Below are 20,682 nucleotides of genomic sequence, written 5' to 3'. Positions count from 1 at the left end.
GCTCCGACGGTTTGAATGAGAACTCGGGTTTAAAAAGCGCGGCGCGCGCTTCGTAATATTTTGTTGGATACCGCGCTTTCATGAATGGTGACATACATGCTGCGTGACGGAGGTATAGCTTCGAGGTATTTAGTTGAGCTTCTGCTCTTTACATTGCCCAATTGTCTACAAGTAATCAAATTACCAGATGGACAGACGGACCAATGGAGGGAGAGAGGGAGGGAGGGACGGATGGACAGACGGGCAGCGGGAAAGGCGTGAAGTATCCTAAGCGTGGTAATCACATTAAAAATAATGGACAGATCTTACGCAAGTTTGGAATCTAAATATCATGAAGCTTATTTGAGTTAGCGAGGTAGCAGCGATAGCAGATAACACGAACACAGCCTGACTGCATGTGTAGGTGTTGGCTCTCTCTATCCCGAGGACGACGGCCGTTTACAGTCGACCCCAACATTTTACGGGACACGGGATTTGCCAAAAATATCACAGTTTCGCCATAAGGACGTAGCAATGGATGCAATAACAACATGTTAGAATGCTACATGGAGTGTAAGACTTGTAGCTGTAGTGGCAATACGAATTGAAGTAAACTTAGGATGACTAAGTAAAAAAACGAGCCATCGTGCTGTAGATCCCCTTTTTGAATCCTGTCATCGGAAAATTTCATTTATGTTTATTAAATAAAGGCAAGGTCTTTCTTAGCGACTTTACCACCTCTTTTCCGTATCGGGTATGTTCAAACCTTTTTGCTGGGACGCATTGTCGGACGATCACTTTCGGCGATACCATAGCCATCGCGGGACGTCCTGCTGCTGCTGCTGATGATGATGATCATAGTTTAAGATAGTCTGTTATTCTGCGTCACTATTTCTTGCTTAAATATCGGGGACTTCTTCTGACGAGGAAACTTTGCTTGTATATTTGCGCTATTAGGTTGGGTTTCCACGTCTTGCTTTCTGTTTGATTATTTCACTGCCTGTTTGTGATTTCTTCGATCATCTATGTATAGGAGGTCTCGGTGCCGTCTTTTGGTCTCCGGCACCATCTTTTGCATAATGTGCCCTTGAAATAACGTTCAGGAAGTATTGCTAGGCATGTGTCGACCGTAGACTGTATACAGAAGTGAGCTTTTACAAATAATTGTGTTATTGTTTCGCCAAAATACTCTTGATCTGTGAATATGACACAGCGGCGCCGCTTGCCTTCTCAGTGGGTACTAGGAAGGAAAGTAAAAAAAATACTTCCCTCGATCACTTCTTCTCAGAAATTCCGACAGAACCCATCTCACGATGACTCTTCCCGTTAATGTGATTAGCTTTCAAGCAATGTAATGACGCACAGTACGGCTGAAGACACATTTATGCACAATGTGTAGTGGGTGAAGTAGGCTAAGAATGCTGATCGCATTAATACGCCCCAGCATGACCCGAGACCATAGCGTCCACACCTTCGGACGCCCCCAAAGAATGCTTACGCCACACAAAATAAAATATCCGCTAAGCGTGGCCTCCCGACCTCAGCCAGTTTGGTCCCGCTTGCATTGGAATTGGAGTTCGGCATATCTGACTTGGAAAGAACTACGCGCGATTGCACAAGTGTCTTTTTCAGGCGTAGAACTTTTTATTCTGGGCTAGAAGAGCGCGCGTTCTCACTTATGTCAGTCGTACACGTAATTTAATTTTTTTTTGTTTCGCGAGGAACGTTGCAGGGGCTAGACAGAAGACAGGATGCCAAAGCGGGTGAAGTAATCTAAGAATGCTAATCGCATTAAAAAAAGGGTCTTGATCCTATGCCCTTTGCATGCCCCACTTTCAAGCAATGTAAAAATGAATGAAGATGAAAAAAAATGAAATGGTATGTCCACACTCACCGCCCAACGTTTTAACTGTCGCAGGCCTTTCGCATTGCGTAGACCCACCGTAGGATTTACCGTGGCTTAGGCCTCACCGACGACGATCCCTTAAATTTCACGATGTTCCTTTTCTCAGTCGAGCTTGGCTGCGCGGGAAAATGAGCTGGTGTCTCGTGGGCCGACAATCTCGGCTTGGACCAGAACTGGACTGGAACGGTGTTTCCCTGGCTTCAGTTTCAAGAAAGTCTCGGCCGCTGACGTAACGCCAGGTCTTACGCGAGGCGGTGAGCCAAGGCCCCCGGACTGCGCTTCGCTCATTGTGGTCCGCAGAGTTGATACGCGCTGTCGCGGCGAAACAAGCCGGATTACACTCGTTAGCGTCGCGTTTTAAACGCGCGTTCTTGCGTGCTTAAGTCTTTCCCAGTTCGGAGCGCACGTGTCACGTGGGGTGGGCGTAGAGGCCAGGGATGTTTCTTTATTGTGTGTATAAGCCACCTTTGCGACTTCACGGCCAGCCAGCTTATGACGCCATGCGGGAGAAAAATGGCGTGTTTTGTCCGAGAGGCGGCGCACTGACTGCCATAGCAAAAGTTAGCGTTTGCGATAGTTGTAGGAGTCAGTGAAAGGATTGCGGACTCGCCCATGTGCGCTGAGTGCAAGCGTGAAGAGACCATCGTTCACTTTTCTGAGCCACTGGTTTCGCTTCGATAAATAACGCCAGACTTCTCCAGTGTGCCTTGAATAGACTGGACAATAGGCCGTTCGCTGAAGCAAAGGTCTTGGGAGCCTGGCCTCACAGCTCATCAGCCCAGAAAGCCATCCGAGCTCTTCTATAGCACGTGAAGGCGACAGACTTGAGTGTCTGACTTTAGACACGCTTGGCTTAGTGCGTGTGAAGGTGCGAGGAAGACTCATGTTTTCTTTCTCTCTTTCTTTCACTCTCCCCTCCCCACGTGTAGGTTAGCAAATTGGACGAAGTCTGGTTAACCTTCCAGCCTCTCCTCTCTCTCTCTCTCTGTCTCTCTCTCTCTCTCTCTCTAGTGTTTGCTCTTGAACTCATCGGACGGTGTCCTAACAATACGCGGCAAATGACATAGAAGAGGCTTCAGTCAAGAGAGCAGGTACGAAAGTGTGCAAATAGTATACAGGAATACCCGAACACAAATTTGGATAAACGAATTTTTTTTTCATATCAAATACGCGAAACCCAAGTACAGTGCCCGAAATGACCCCTAAATTTCTCCGTCAAATAGGAGGATGACTTCCTATATACAAAACGTGTAATGGATTGTCAACAGAATGTAAGTATTGATCACGTTCTATAGAAGAGTGCTTTCCGGGACGAAATGAACGAGATAGATGCCTAATATATGCTCTCCTATTCAGGCACTTATATATATATATATATATATATATATATATATATATATATATATATATATATATATATATATATATATATATATATATATATATATATATATATATATATATATATATATATATATATATATATATATATATATATATATATATATATATATTATATCGGTCGTAAGAGTTCTGACGGCCGAAAGCCGTAAGTTTTAAAATCGTGTCCTGCACCGTGTTTCTTAAATCTTTCTTTTTCGTTGAACAGCTATGCTAACGATAGCTGGGACATCATATAGAATGGAGTACATGGAACTCGGAACATTTCTGTGCATCGATACAGGCCATGTATCACTGTGCACAGTTGCTGGTACTGTATAATCCTGGTCGTATACTCAAATGTTGTCTTCTCCTCGTCGCCGGGGCTTAAAGAAATGGTCATCGTAACGCTTTGAAATGAATTCTAAGCGTTCTATTCCCTGCGGCGATGTTATATTTCAATCAATGGACCGTTAATCCGCAGCATTGAGAGGAGGAACGTGCTAAATGGGCGTTAAAGAATTATGGAGATGTGGTGAGATGTATGTGATCCCCTCGCCACAGCCTTGCGACAAAAAAATTCTTGCGATGACATATATTATTTTAACATTTCAAGCTATATAAAAAATACTTGGGTTGTATATCTAATGTGTAAGATTGAATGGTTTAAATTATCTTATTGGTGTAGGAATGGTGCTTTACTTGCTCATTAGAGGGGAGTGATTGAGTCGTTTAAATTTTACACCCTTATGGGGGCTACAAATGGTGCTTACCTTGTCCATCTAGCGGGTAAGGTGAAATCGTTGATTGGGAAAAATGAAGACTTCTTTCTTTGGCGGCATATTGTATCAAATAAACTTGGATAGCTGGAATAGACACCGCAAAATGTGCTCGAAATAAACATTAACAGCCATAATTGCAGTCAAACAATTGTGCAAGATATCCTCACGTGCACAAGTGCCCGTATTCACAAAAAGCTGTCAAACTATAATCGTTCGTGAGAGCAAATTCCACCTAATCCTGTTGGAAATATTCTCACAGCGAAGGACGGCAGCCAACGGCAAGGAGCACTTACGAAAGAACAGCTTTGCTAATTCGGCCACCGATGGCCATTGTTAATGCGCCGTATTCAACTAAACTTTCTCCTCGTAGCAGGTGTTGCTCGAGGTCACTTTCACGCACAACTAACTTTTATACAGCCTTGAGGGTAAGGGTGCTAGACAATGGACAAACCAGCACCCTTAAGGGTGTAAATAAGTTTACAACGTTATAGGACGTCGCGCACTGTGCTCCCGCTGACCTCTAGACGTCGCGACAGAGAGAACCTTGGACAAGGTCGCCCGCCCACTTAGGCGGGTCACGTCAGGGGCAGGCACTCTTGCGAACCGGCATCAAGGGTGCACCGCCACGCATCGGTTGCTTGCACGCCGCCACTGTCGTCAATCTGTCTGCGATCACCGTGCGAAATGGACAGTGACCATTTCGGGATGCACCTGCAGAGGTTTCAGACAGGGCGTGTGTCATTGCCCCTCCCTACCGCACCCCCCACCACATCGGCCCGGCTCCCGCTTGTGTTGTAGGGCGAAAATTGGTCGACTATATAAAGCAGCGAAGAGTGGTGGCCACGCCTGAATTCGGTGGATACTGTCGCCCTCGGCTCCTTATTGGGAGGGAGTGGTACAGTTTCCCTAAAGTGTGCAATCACTGTATTTTACAGGTACTAATGTATGCGGCAGTGATTTGGAGTAGCTTCAGACTTTGGTACAAAAGTCATGAAGAGGGATATGGTGCCTCAGAAAAGCCAGCCAACGTTTCGATAGGAGGACCTGTTTTCGTCAGAGGCTTTAGAGGAAGTTGAGGGCCGCGCAGTGAGTGATTAATAGAAAACTGCTGGATATATTTTGAAAGACCGGAAGACAGTGGTGTCAGTTATAAAGAAAGCGGGGGTAGCCGATATTCCAGTTGCCACTGGAATATCGTTTCTAGTGGCAACTGGATATTGCCAGTTGCCACTCGATATTCCAGTTTCCGGGGAAAGGCCACGAGCCAGGCCATATGACGAAAAAGAAAGTGAGGGAAAATGCGCTGCCTGTCTTTTACTCTTTCTTTACCGCACAATCACAGCGGTAGATTAGCCAGAAAGAAGCGCGAATTGTCTGACATAAATTTTCGGAGAGATAAGGAATTGCTGCAGAAACAATCAGAGATTGACTGACTGCTAATGCTAATGGGACTAGCATTGAAACAATCTAGCGACACACTTTCTGCCGTTACCGGATTACGTCACGCGTGAGCGTCACCGTGAATATATATATATATATATATATATATATATATATATATATATATATATATATATATATATAAACGAGAAGAAGGGGGTTAACCGAGGGACCCGATATTTATTAGTCATATAATGAGTGTCAGTGTTTGTTGGCTTCTCATTATATGACTATATATATATATATATATATATATATATAACATGTACCCACGTACTACATATAATCAGACAAGCTTTCCTGAAAATACCATGGGTTTGACTATTCCCAGCGCCGGAGAAATGTTAAACGACTTTTTTTGTCATTGAAGAGTGGCACATACTCAGGGGCACGGCACATACCCAGTGAGCCATAATTAGTGTCCGAGCGGTTTCTTCTAAAGCGGCGCAGACACCTCAGAGGCTCATACCCCGGTTGACACCAGGTTCGCTTAGCCCAACGCTATACGCAATAGACCGTGGACCACCCAGGGGATCAATTTGTTGGCAAAACGTTTAGAGACAGACAGAAAGATAGATGGGCAGCAAGATAGTGGACACCTAAAATAAACACCTAGCTTGAAGCAACCTAAGAATGCTAATCGCATTAAAAACTCGCAGACATAGCGTAATGTTGTAATATAAGTGACGCGAAGCTCATTTGGGATAGTAATATATGGCAGCAGTAGCGGATGACACGAACACGCCCTCGTCGCCTGTTGCTGTTAGCTCACTGCATCGGGAGGACGGAGGCAATTTACGACGCTTCTCATGGCAAGAATGGCGACGACAGGTGCATGGCACACACAAGTACGACACTTGTCCACGTGTGCGTTTGAGGTTTCATGTTCCTCGAGTCACAATGACACATTCATTCTCGTAGATTGGCCAAGAATGGACACATACTCATTGGTACACACCAAGTTGCACATAGCACACTGAACATACTCGGTGCCGAATTTGGTCGACGACACACCCAGCGGCACCCATACCACTGTCCCAGATTGTGTACTAGGCAAGACAGCACCCAGTAGTATGTTGTCTTGCCAAAGTGGTCTGATTTGTGCATATAAATCTGCGAACATGTCCGGGGGAAAACGACGACAACTTAAAAGCAGGAATGTTTGCGCGAACCTAAGAGCGAATAACTGATACTTTCCTAGCCTGTGGATACTCCTCTTATGATGTCACGGACGCAGTTTCTGGTAGCGCTGGTACCCAAACATGGCGGCCACGATGACGTCACTGCACCTTGTTATCGCGCGTACATCGTTTTGCCTTTTTCTTTTTCACAGCGAGCGTTTTCACCAGATTATCACTCTTATCCATTCGCCTTTCGCTGCAAAACACGCCTTACGTGCTATTGTGCTGTCGCGTTTCTTGTTTACGTAGCTTATCGACCCGCCAGTACCCTAAGATGGCGACCACGATGACGTCAATGAAAACTATGCATTGTATTCAATATTGGATTCAGTTGGTGCGTCCATAGTGTTCCTACAGGAATTGCTAGATGAAACTCTAGCTCTATAGCGTATGTGGAAGTTGCAAGCATCGCGGAAGCATCAGCATTGCAATAATATGGATTTGCATGTGCCTACGTTATGCCCTTATGAATTCGAACTGTTCTGCGGCTTTGAAAATTGGCCATATTCAAGAAGATATTGCATTGGGAACACAACGACTCGTAGTGATTACACACGTACGGAGACACTTAATGCCTTGCCGAGTTTAGATCAGAATAACTGCTAGACAATTTAGGAAGAAAAAAGGTAAAAAAATAACGCTGCACGGGACTTATGAAGCCACACGCTCGAAGATTAGACGAATCCGCGTAATAACTGTCGTCACTATGGCAACTCAACGATGGCAGGGCCACAGTCTCCCCTGTAGCATTTTTGGTATTAAACTTTGGGTGTTTTTATATATTTCAAACACTGCGTCTCTCAAGCTCATTATCGCCCTCCCGGAATCACAGTTTTCCGAGCATAGCCACGTCATCTACCGAAATCGTAGATATAAACCAGTATATTTCGACAACCCCCGGAAAATCTATATATTTTTTTCATAACGAAAATGAGAATTCGCTGGCTCGTTTCCAGATCTACCGTTACTTCTTTAACCGTCGTCTCTGATGAAGTTCATCGATTGCTCGAGAAGAGTGATTGCGTCACTCCCTGCGTCATCGACAAAATTGTGTTTTTTTGCTCTTCAGAGTGCTAAATTTGCAAGGTCGACGTGCACCACATTGTAGCGGTATGGGCGAATTCAACACAAATGCTGAAAATATTTGCGGCATATGTCCAGGTCTCTGCTGTATGGGTAGAACACAACGGTGGTGTGGAAAATATGTCCGTTAACATGTATGTATGTATGCCAGCTATGCAAAATCAAGCGCCGCGTTCAGCTATGAACTTCTGTTGCCGCACTCAGAGATGCAACTGCCCTAACAAGCTGATAAGGTAAATCTTTTCACCCCGTTTTCAATGAAGGTAAGGGACATTCTGATTCTTTCTGTCTTGCGCTAGCACAGATTCTAAAAACGGCACCAACTCACCCAAACTACCACTGTGCGAAAAATTGCAAGGGTGTACATGGCGGTTGTTCCCGGGATACAGAAACGAACACCTATACAGGCAGTGCAGCTGTGCTTGTCATCTGCTATCGCTGCTACCTCGCTAATTCAAACAAGCTTTGACATTTCGATTCCGAAGTTCTGTAGGATCTGTACGTTCCTTTCTTTATGTGATTAACGCTCCTACGAGACTTCACGCACTTTCCGTTATTTGCCCATCTATCTATCTATCTATCTATCTATCTATCTATCTATCTATCTATCTATCTATCTATCTATCTATCTATCTATCTATCTATCTATCTATCTATCTATCTATCTATCTATCTATCTATCTATCTATCTATCTATCTATCTATCTATCTATCTATCTATCTATATATCCATATATCTATCTATATATCTATCTATATCTATATATCTATATCTCTATATATATATCTATCTATATATATATATATATATCTATATATATATATATATATATATATATATATATATATATATATATATATATATATATATATCTATATATATCTATATATATCCGTCCGCCCATCTCCCTCTCCGTTCGTCCGTCTGTATGTGTGACGTTTTCCCGCTAACTTGGGTTACTGTGTTTGTTTCAATTAAGAGAAAAAATTGACACTCTTGCAAAGTGTAGGATGAATAACTTTGACATAGAGCGTAATCATCATCATCATCAGCCTAGTTACGCCCACTGCAGGACAAAGGCCTCTCCCATGCTTCTCCAATTACCCCGGTCATGTACTAATTGTGGCCGTGTTGTCCCTGCAAACGTCTTAATGTCATCCGCCCACCTAACTTTCTGCCGCCCCTTACTACACTTCCCTTCCCTTGGAATCCAGTCCGTAACCCTTAATGACCATCGGTTATCTTCCCTCCTCATTACATGTCCGGCCTATGCCCATTTCTTTTTCTTGATTTCAACTAAGATGTCATTTACCCGCGTTTGTTCCCTCACTCAATCTGCTCTTTTCTCATCCCTTAACGTTACACCTATCATTCTTCTTTCCATAGCTCGTTGCGTCGTCCTCAATTTCAGCAGAACCCTTTTCGTAAGCCTCCAGGTTTCTGCCCCGTAGGTGAGTACTGGTAAGACACAGCTGTTATACACTTTCCTCTTGAGGGATAGTGGCAACCTGCTGTTCATGATTTGAGAATGCCTGCCAAACGCACCCCAGCCCATTCTTATTCTTCTGGTTATTTCAGCCTCATGATCCGGATCCGTGGTCACTTCCTGCCCTAAGTAGATGTATTCCCTTACCACTTCCAGTGCCTCGCTACCTATCGTAAACTGCTGCTCTCTTCCGAGACTGTTAAACATTACCTTTGTTTTCTGTAGATTAATTTTTAGACCCACTCTTCTGCTTTGCCTCTCCAGGTCAGTGAGCATGCATTGCAATTGGTCCCCTGAGTTACTAAGCAAGGCAGTATCATCAGCGAATCGCAAGTTACTAAGGTATTCTCCATTAACTCTTATCCCCAATTCTTCCCAATCCAGGTCTCTGAATACCTCCTGTAGACACGCTGTGAATAGCATTGGAGAGATCGTATCTCCCTGTCTGACGGATTTCTTTATTGGGATTTTGTTGCTTTCTTTATGGAGGACTACGGTGACTGTGGAGCCGCTATAGATATCCTTCAGTATCTTTACATATGGCTCATCTGCACCCTGATTCCACAGTGCCTTCATGACTGCTGAGGTTTCGACTGAATCAAATGCTTTTTCGTAATCAATGAAGGCTATATATAAGGGTTGGTTATATTCCGCACATTTCTCTATCACCTGATTGATAGTGTGAATAAGGTCTATTGTTGAGTAGCCTCCTTTTAAGCTCCTTTTAAATAATTGTCGACGACCGTTAAGTTTAAACAAACATGGTCTAACAGGCAGAGCAGCGAGTGGCTGCGCTGAAAGAATCGAATTGGAAAGCAACCGTCGCAACAACTTGGTTCCCAACTTGAGTCACTGGTTATGTGCGGCTTTCAGTGAACGTCTTTCGCGGAAACTTGGGTCAATGGGTAAGTGCTACTGGGCATGCGCAGCGCCTCAATGACTAAAGAATTCATCTAAAATGTGTCTGGTGCTGGGGCGGAGTTGAAGCCACGTCACGTATACTCGGACAATCTTGTCTGAATTCACACACGTTCCACGCGCGCACTTCGTGGCGGCACCGTTAGATGGCGCCGCGTGTCTAGAGGTAAGCGCGAGAGAGGAGCCCGGCTTCATACATGCCTCATAAATGACGTTTTTCAGCGCTGATAATGCGGTGCGTCGCTACAGTGCTTCAATGCTATAATCGAATTGTCACGGACACTCATCGTGACATGGTTTCTGCGGAAATCTTTATATGTCATTTAGACTCACTGGAGCAACTCATGTTCTTCAGGCCTTTTCTCATCAGAGAGATCGCGCAAGACTGGTATCAATCGCTGGAAGTACTTAATACGTCCGAATTATTGATCGCATTTCAATGAGATCAGAGCATAGGAGAGAAATAAAAGAGAGAGAGAGAGAGAGAGAGAGAAAGAGAGATGCATTTATTCATGGTATTGTTCACAATGAGAACTAGCTCCCAATTTGCTTTCTACAATCTGCAAAAGTCATCCGATATGGTTTTATGCATGAGCAAAAGAGCTCTTACAGGCTAATGCTGAACTCATTTGAAGGAGGTTTGTTTCAATTAAGAGGGAAGATTCACCATCTTACCGAGTGTAGGATAGATAACTTCGATATAGAGCTTCATAGCTTCTTCTAAATAATTGTCGACGATCACTAAGATTAAAGAAATTAGAAGAAAAGGAGCATCAAATTTTGGTATCAGTAGCACTGCTCCAAAACCAGATATCACAGGTCTATAAACTACACTTGCACGTGAACTAAACAGATTTGATTTGTGAAAATGGTTTTACCTTTTTCTTTGAAATGCACCAGGCTGGAGTAAATTCGGTGCGGTCGAGTCCGAACAGATCGGATTTTTCGTTCCCACATATTTAGATAGACGCTCCCCTTAAAAGTGGCCAGTACTGAACACACAGCGACTCACCTCATCATCATCATTTATTTTTCCTTAAGGACCCCTGTCGGGGTATTACATAAGGGGGGAGGGGGGTTACAGAAGCCTGAAAGCAATGCCACAAGTTCAGTTTTTAAACGTACTTTTATTTTTTATTTGTTTTTTGTCCGCAGCTTCGCGATCCAAGCTACGCCTATGAGGCGACAGGCCGAAACGCCGGAGGCGCGGGATCCGAAAAACCGCGCGCTCTTCGCAGCGCGCGCGAATCGATCGGTGATTCGCCGTGACGTCACGCCCTCGCGGAGCCAATGGGAGCGCGGCGGGTCGCTCGTGGCCGCGGCGTGCTCGTTCGGTAAAGCGCTTCACTTCGCGTCCCGTGGCGATGGGGGCCACACGTGACTTGCGTTCTCCGGAGTGCCCTGCCGTCGACGCCGGTGGCGAAGACGGCGCAACGAGGTCGTGCGGACGGCGTGCGCGGTGAGTCTTGTTTGCTGCTGCAAGCTATGTGCCCGCGAGAAATGCGCTGCGTCATCGCCGTGATCGTGTGTTGTCGACGTATGTAGTGTGGCTGTCAGTCGTATCGGAACAACGTTGGATAACTTAGCTCGTCTTCTGACATCTGTGCCGGCACGATGAAACGATACATTCGTTACATACATTCGTGACGATTCATTTAATTCTTTCTTGCATACATACTTAGATATTCTTTCATACATACATTCGTAACGATTCATTTCATTCTTTCTTTTTCGCATTTTTTTTTCTTATTCGTCGGCGACACGACTTCGTGTGAGCCAGTGACGTAGGGTAATCGGAACGAAATAGGAATTGGATCGTTACGAAGTGACTTGCCGTTGCGCTTGTAGGTTCATTTGTTTGGGAACACCGCAAAAGCCCCACAGATGAGAGCATTGCATAGGTGCGGTAGAACTGGTACGAGGTGTCACAAAGAGATGTGCAATCGTACAATTGATAGCATCAGATGACACGCAGAGCTTGAACAAAGCACATACATTAGAAAATAATTACTGAAAGGTGTCAGGGGCAATTTCCAATATAAACAGACATCAGGTTAAGCTTCGAGATACATTTGCACACTAGCTAGAAAAAAAAACACTGGTTATCGTTTGAGGGAAGAGATGAGTTGGTTAGGCTTGCCTGCTAAAGGCTGTCATCAGACCTCTTTATTTTTCTTTCTGCGATGATATCTTCACGCTATTTATTAAAAGCATGTTAACTATCTATGCAAAATATTGTCCTGCGGTTTTACTTTGTTTCCACTGCTGATGACCCGTCTGGCAAAGTGATAGGGCCGGAGATGTATCTCACGGACTAGTTCGCGATCAAGCGCGAAAAGGAATTCGATTGGAGAAGAATTCATTGCATCATTACAGCTCCAGGAATGATTGAATGAGCAGGCGAGTAAATCGTCCACCTAGCCGTCTGCACTTCCTGTCTCGTTCTAGCTGTGCAAGGACTTTCTCCGGCAAGCACCAAAATACCCAGTACCACCCCGTCTTATTATTTTAATTTTTATTTGTTTACAAACACTGCATATCGCCGGTATGAGGGCATCAAATATTCCCGAAGAAATTAAGATCTAAGATAAGAATATTGGGAAACATGTTAACAGGAATACGTGCGAAAGACTCACTTTCGAAAATCAAAGCTCTTTGATTAGATAATGAAAAGCTTTCTGAAGAATTCTACCGCTACTATATGACTCGACTTTTGCAAACTTTGTTTTGTAAGCGTCAATATTGTGGTTTGGGCCGGTTAAACTGTCATTTATCGTTGAATGGTGGAGTGATAAAATTGCAAAGGCCAGATGCATGGTGGACCCGCCGTGGTTGCTTAGTGGCTATGGTGTTAGGCTGCTGAGCACGAGGTCGCGGGATCGAATCCCGGCTACGGCGCCCGCATTTCGATGGGGGCGAAATGCGAAAACACCCATGTACTTAGATTTAGGTGCACCTTAAAGAACCCCAGGTGGTCGGAATTTCCGGAGTCCCCCACTATACGGCGTGCCTCATAATCAGAAAGTGGTTTTGGCGCGTAAAACACCATAATATGATTTTTTAGATGCATAGTATAAGAACAACACGCTGCTGACTTTCCTTCACCAAGCCGCGGGTGGCCACGAGTTGTAATGCGTGCGTGTCGGCATTGTCAAACGACGCCAGATACTTTTCGCTGCGGGCAGTGTTTTCTTTATATCGATTTGTCCGATCCTCGCGATGAATAGCTGTCGCGTTGCGTACCAGCCGTTGCCATTTTTATCCCTACTCGGTGTTCCTTTGGTTAGTGTGGTGGTCCTGTGGTTAGTGTTGCGGCTGCAACAAGGAAATGCGGAAACAGAGATTTTAGACTTCCTGATCCAGCTGTAGGCGTCAACAAGTATGAGTGTCGACCGTTGGTACAAGGATTCGCAGTGAAACTTTTTTTTGTTAGCCGAGTTCAACCACCCATGGCGTGCTTATACAGAGCAGTGTCGCTGAGGCACGGAAATTTTTTGTTTCGTTTGGCTTATTTGCTTTCGTTGTTTGCCCATCTGGTGGACGAATGGCATTGCGAAATGACAACAAGGAAGGACAGCAAGAAGAGAGAGAGAGCAAGGACAGGAAAGGACAACCAGACGATCTCCCGGTTTGCTACCCTACACTGGGGAAAGGGAAATGGAACATTATAGCTAAGAGGTATAAACATATTCATTTGTCTAAAAGCATTAGGGTCACCAAAGAAACGCAAGTGGGGGTGGTGCTGTGTGAGCAGTACTGTATAAAAAAAAAGATACAACAAAAATAACGGCAACAAAAGTGGCGACACGACGAACACCAACTTTGCCTGCTTAAAATTTATTGCTTGACTTTATATAAAACCGGGAGCTAGAAACCTGCTGTGCCGGCGAAAGAAAGACAGTCGGGACTCACTGCCGTAGCCCCGCGCTTATGGCGGTCAACTGCTGAGCCCGGGTTTGGTTCCTGCCTCGGCGGCCACTTTTAAATGGAGGCAAAATAAAAAAAAATGCTCGTGCATTTAACAGACTCCCGCGTGGCCAAAAATGATCCGGTGTCCCAAACTTCAGCGTGCCTAGTAATCAGATCGCTCTTTTGGTACGTAAAACCCCATATTCTTTCTCCCTCTCAAAGCCGGCCAGGCGGCAATCCTAAAGCAACAACAGCTGCGCTCTGGAATTGCAGCCCGCTAAAGAACGCCGTGAATTGAAATCGAAGATTCCTTTTTTTTCCACACTCCCCCGTGTAAACCCATCAGCGTATAATATGCAAATTTTGCGGTGCCGCGCGGAAATGCATTAACCCGGTTCTTAATTTTCCATCACTCGCATTACAATATTCGCTAAAAGCGGAACTGCGTTTTGATTTCCAGCGCTGCGACAAAATGCCGTTATTGCTTTTCCTGCGTAATAAGTTTTTCTTAGTTTTAACGTCGCCAGTTCCGGGTGTCGATATTCAGCGCTGCACCTTCACCACGGTCACCTGGCAACTATTGAAGCTTAAAGCGTAAATGGCATATCACATGACTTCAACCAGGAACCTCGTTTCGCCTTCATGCAACGTACAAATTAGAGAGCGCCGGCAAAAAAAAAAAAGACTCCCCACTTATTCAGCTTGACTACTTTTGTGTCCGCTGCACCGGTAATTGGTTACACGTACCTCGATATGTACATAAAAAAACACGTGTGCATGAAACACACTTGCAAAGTGATACTGCCAGAACAATATACCTTCAAGTATATACCGAGTCTTTTTTTTAGATTACACAGAACTCTTAAATATCGCCTGCGGCAGACAGCGTAATTCTAGAAAAACTTAGAGAGCTAAAGCACATAACGTAGCATAGCGTTTTAATGTGGAATAAACGTGGTTTCATTCATTCATTCATGACGTAGAAGACGAACGCACACTACAGTGTTCCTTTTCTACGTCCTGTGTGTTTATTGCGCTCTAAGTTTTTCTAATAATGTATTTCCAACTAACCCAGCTAGCCACCCTTTTGCAAGCATAATTCTAGTCATTGAGCGGTATTACTCAAAGAAGCGGATATTACCTGGGCAAGAAAATAAAATGCATATTCGAGTAATTGCGAAAAAAATTCACTAATTTACTCATCAAATATTTACCTTAAGGCACTTATTGTAATTTACGAATTTCAGCCGATGAGTTCGCAAGGCGCACACGTATGCGCTCGAATGAATTTTCTGGATGACGCCAGTTTCGAGATATCAATTCTCGAAGTTGGAGAAAATTACACAGGTGTGCCAGTTACTTTTTGTGCTTCACTGCATAAAAGCGGCTCATGATATGTAAATGAAAATGGTAAAGTAAATGAAAAGATGATGCTTTTTTTCCCGAAAGTTTGAGGCGCGTCTCGCGAAACCAGTGCCATCTGTCCTCGGCATTCGTTCCAAGCTGAGATGCCTTGCAAGCTATCCAGCTGCGATTAGCAAGTTCAAACGCGTACCGCAAAGCAATTTATTTAAAAGTTGGTTGGCGATCTTTTTGTTTGATTAGTCGAGTATGCATTTTTGGCTTCTCTTGCCAGTAGTGCCCGCTGCTTCGAGTAATATACCTCGATGACTACAATTGCGCTCTCTGTTACAGGCGATATTTCAAGATTCTGCATGTTCTAGAAGAAAGCACACCGTATAAATAACACCCCAGGTTCAGTAACAATCCTTTTGCACTGCAGGGAATTAGTGGCGAAAATTTTTATTACAAAGATAAGACAGACGCTGTGCAGAAATTACAGAACAACGCGTAATACAGAATACTTGAAGTGATTTGAAGTGAACACAAATTGGAGTAGTTTACTAAACACATGGCAGTAGAGTTGCCCTTTGGTGAATAATTTCTTCTTTTAGCCTTTACGTATGATTTAGTTTGCAAGTTCTTGTTCTTGGTTAATAGCGTGTCTAAGGAAAATGTTGACACCTAGAGCTTCTGTCGGCGACTCTTTTCACAAGAAATGCGAATGCATCAAAAGTCATAGAACATTACAAACACGAAACATGCACGTAATAAAATTGTACGGGGCGTTTTCCTAAATGCGTTTGAAATTTCTTAAAAAAATAGGAACGGTGAGATGTTGAAATGATTTTCTCTTGATTGCTTTTACCACAGGGGTATACATTGGAAAACGACCTAGTGTACTTATAAAACAAGCAGTTATGCAAATTACGCACATCATTTTTTAAACCAGAAGAGCCAGGTGACTGGTCCCAATGGAAGATTTGAAGAGCGCCACCAGATGAGCTCGTAACATGCTACGGAATTCAAAAAAAAAAAAAAACTTGATGCCGGTAATTGTACAGAGTAATCAATTCCGGCGAATTTCAGGCACAAAACGAAACCAACAGCCAACGATTGCAAGTGTTACGCCTAGTAAATGCCCATAAGTGACGTCACTGGTTGCACCCCAACATCGGGCAAGCATGGAGCGAGTGAGGTCGTGGTGTGATGAGAAATGCTCACTTGATCCCGGCCTACCGGTGAGGCACAATCAGTGACGTCACCCATGCACATGTACAATGCTCCTGACTGTTCTGCTCTTTGACTGCTCGATTTTGTTTTTCCTTGTGAAATTGATAGGAACTCATTACGTGGCAAAGATTAGCAGCGTCAATTTTTTTTTAGTTATGAAAACGGAAACGATTATGAGCTCCTCAGGTGGTACGCATCAAGTCGTCGATTCGAATCAGCCGCAAATCAATTTTGAGGAAAAGGTTTATAGTCTAATAGGCATATTTATTTGTCTAACTACTGCATGGAGTTATTTTGAAGCGTATGTCTCTGCAGTAAGATGTATCAAGAGGAAATAATTTAATTATCTTGCCTTCACCATATTTAAGCAATTTGAAACACATTTAGTGGAATTTCGGTATAAACACAACCAGCACTCGTATCAAGAAATGTCATAATCTGAAAAGAAGCACAGATTGAAATATCGCATGCGCTTTGTTGTTTACAGTGTTGTGTCAAATATATACGTGATAAAAATATTCAGGCTTTCAATGCTTCTTGTAGCCTCCGGATATATTGGTGCTTTCAAACAGAGTGTAAAGGTGGCTGAATGCATGCCTTCACTTTCCCGAATCGATACCACGCTGCCGGACAAACTCCGTTTTTCGTCCCCCTACTTCTTCTGGGGAATTGGTGAAGGAGCCCGTCCGGTTTCCTTATATAATGAAGTTTTTCTACTACTACTACTACTACTACTACTACTACTACTACCACTACTATTACTACTACTAATACTAGCACTACTACTAATACTACGCACTGCAACCGGCCGTTGCATCTTTAGTGATGATGCATTTATCCGAGTAACAGCACAGAAGACCGAGCAAGTGGGAACTAGTGAAGATACGTCACGACGCCCTCCTCCCGCGTCACCAACTTCTGCGTTATGACGCCACGACACATACACAGCCTGATGCCGAAACTGGCTCGTAGGCAGTCTCAAAAAATAAATTCTGGGTGGCTTGACAGCTTAAGGCAACAGCTTAAGGCATAAGGTAGGCTGTAGTAGGGGACTCTAGATTCATTTCGACCACCTGGGGTTCTTTAATCCGCACCTGAATCTAAGTACAGGACCGTTATTTCTTGAATTTCGTCGCCACCGAAAAGTGACCGCCGTGACCGGAATCGAACCCGTGACCTGGATCTCAGAGTCGGCGTACGGCGGGTCCGCTTTAAAACGAGGCTGCTTTAGTAAGTGGGGAACTATAAAACCCCACTCGCCCGCAAGAACGTCGTGCAGCCTAGTGTTACTAACCCTTTCCGTGTGACCGCCTACGAATGCATGACAGTTGCGGCAAACTACATTGCCTCAAGTGGACACTAGTTCAAGAGACTATTAGCTGAATCTGATCTGTCCTAGCCAGATTTTATTACTCTAAAAAGGCTGAAGGTGTTATTGCAATGCCAGCTATATGCTCCCCTATAAAACCTCCAAATCAGCCCTGGTCATTGCATTGTGTTCCCACCAATATCTCCTTTGGCACATTCAAGCATAAACCAAACCAACAGCAGTAGCGGTAAACTCTATCGCAGCATACACTTTTTAACCTAATATCTGTGCTGGACGTAATATTGGATGTTGTGCTTAGTATAATCAGATGACTGGGTGTCGTTGATAAGAAAAGTGTGCCGGTGTTAACGTTTGGCCGAGGCAGATGTTTAGATGTTAACAAAGCCCGAGAACAAGTTGATGCTGCTGGTAAACTTTATTGAAAGGGGGAAGGGTAAAGGGGGACGTGGCTGACGGTTCGGTCTCAAGTAAGGCGCTGGGCCTGCTTGGCCTTCTCCGCCCAGTCCACCAGTTCAAGCTGTCGGTCGAAGTCCCCAGAACTGAGCCAGGCTGTCCAGTCAGTCTCGCTGCTGACGGGGGGGAGTGAGGGTGAGAAATGGGAGCGAGGTGCATTCCCACATTATGTGCGTGAGTGTCCCTGTTTGCGAACAGAGCCTACTTTGGTCGCTTTCCTTGCCCCCTGTGATTTTTTTAATGTAGTTACCGACCGCGCAAATAGAGATGCAACGAAAAATATTTTGACGTTAAGAGACAGTAAGAGAGCGCTGGTGGAACACAGGACAAACGAGGATAGCCTATATTCTAGTTGTCATTAAGCGAAAAGAAAAATGTGGAAGACGTTTAAGCTTCGCCTTTAAGAGTGGAACGCGATAGCATTCAAAGATACCTGACTGCTTCTCACGTTTCCCGGCAACTGGAGTGAATGTAACCCTAATGTTTACCGGGAAACGCTGGCCACGAACGCTATGCAGGAAGGCGGGCTTTCTGGTAGAAACGCGGCCTCTTACGTGGGCCGCAATGCGGCGGAGGCGAGCGCCAGCTGGAGCTATTGCAAGGAACCGGGCGCGCCGCTCCGTGGCCTCCGAGATACTCGCTCACCGGCGCGCACAAGTGACGGACACCATGGCCGGTCTATGAATGGTAGAAACGCTGGAAGAGGAGTTTTTTAATTTTCATGTAACATAATTATGTTTTCTCGTATAGTCAAATTACAATCCGACGCTATCATGTGTGTAGGTTGTTTGTATTTTTCTACGTATTTTAGCTTGAGAAATTCAATTAGTTCAGTAGCTTCCTTGCGCCACATGAAAGGCCTGGGTAGGGGTGAGTGGAAAACCTTTTTGCTGAAACGACGTCCGACACCGGATTTTCTGCGACATGGTGCTTTTAACGCTGTCCCCACCCAGTCAGCCCGGGTTGTGGGGGAGAACCGGGGTCAATGTATCGGATGATGCTGGGTTTATGAGTACATGAACGCTCATGGACGCGGTGCCCTCAAAGGTGCCAAGTCCTCTTCCCATCTGACAACGGTTCGCGCTAAAAACGAGGACACCTGAGCACTCTGATCAGTTGTGAATACGAAAGCGATAATGTCCAACTGAACGCCGCTGAACGGTCCTTCGAGTTATGAACTCCTCGCGCTCAAGCGAACTCGTTGGGAGGCATGACCAACGTGCCTGGCACGTTTTTATTTGGCCTTACCTAGGCGCAGTTACAACGCAGTCGAGAGCTTGTGTTGTCAAAGAACGCGCGGATAACGCAGGCTTGCGAGGACGACGTGACGTCGCATGCGATGCCCTCTCCCCTCACGCAACTCCTGGCGCGTTATCGTGGCAGCAGGTGGTCCCTTTCGCCCTCTCTGCTCCGTCGAGGCGCTCACGTGACGCGGCGTCACAGCCAATGGGAATTTAGGTGCCGTTTTTCGCTTCTCCAGACGACAGACGCCGGGCTTTTTCGCTCAATTTGCCAGTTGATGCGAAAGCATATATAAGTGGAGCCGGGCAGGCGCATGTAATGCGCAGGGTAGATAAGCGGCGGGCCATTAGAGTTACAGAATGGGCGCCAAGGTAAGGGAAGCACAGTCGAGGACGGCAAAAATAAACGAAGTGGGGCGATGAAATGGGGAAATTTGCAGGCGCAAGTTGGAATCAGCTGGAGCAAGGCATGGACAATTAGAGGTCGCAGGAAAAAGAGGCCTTCGTCCTGCGGTGGACACGAAAATAGGCTGCTGCTGATTATCTTCAGATGGCGCACGTTGCAGGGGAGACTTCTCATCGGCACAGGTGATGGCTTCATCAAGCTCGAGACTATGACCTCACCAGCGAAACCGCGTGTCCGCCAAGCTACCGCTGAGGGTGCGCAGCTTCGTGAGACTATACTCCGTCTCAGAAATCATTTGCAGCATTGCGGAAGCGGCAGGACCCCTTAACCAATAGGAAGGCCAAATGCCCCTTCACCGCCCCCCCCCCCCCCAATATCTGTTCATCCGCGCCGTCTCGTCTGCTCACCACCACAGTAATTCACGGCATACGGAATGCATACGCAAAGGTCCTAACATCAGACGGGCCGGCGTATAACGTATCATGTACCAAGCGAAAAACAAAACCCTCTAATCGTGCCATTAGAGGGTTGTGTTTTTCGCTTGGTACATGATACGTTATACGCCGAAAACAAAATCCTGTAATCCTGCCATTAGATAGATAGATAGATAGAT

General features: G+C 45.0%; 1 protein-coding gene across 3 annotated transcripts in view; it reads left to right on the top strand.

The window, feature by feature from the left end:
* LOC139050454 (adenosine receptor A2b-like) overlaps positions 1–20,682 on the top strand; it is a 247,009-nt gene that overhangs the window by 88,188 nt on the left and 138,139 nt on the right. Inside the window, exon 2 of one of the 3 annotated variants that reach the window (XM_070526853.1) lies at positions 11,312–11,615. The exons of the other annotated variants lie outside the window; for them this stretch is intronic. The gene's annotated coding sequence lies outside the window, so the exon portion shown is untranslated. The remainder of the gene's footprint in view (positions 1–11,311; positions 11,616–20,682) is intronic. 3 annotated transcript variants of the gene reach the window in all.

Source organism: Dermacentor albipictus, chromosome 10 (assembly GCF_038994185.2).
Source record: "Dermacentor albipictus isolate Rhodes 1998 colony chromosome 10, USDA_Dalb.pri_finalv2, whole genome shotgun sequence".
Classification (NCBI taxonomy): domain Eukaryota; kingdom Metazoa; phylum Arthropoda; class Arachnida; order Ixodida; family Ixodidae; genus Dermacentor; species Dermacentor albipictus.
Note: the sequence above shows the minus strand (reverse complement) of the source record. Positions and strands in the feature narration are given on the sequence as shown.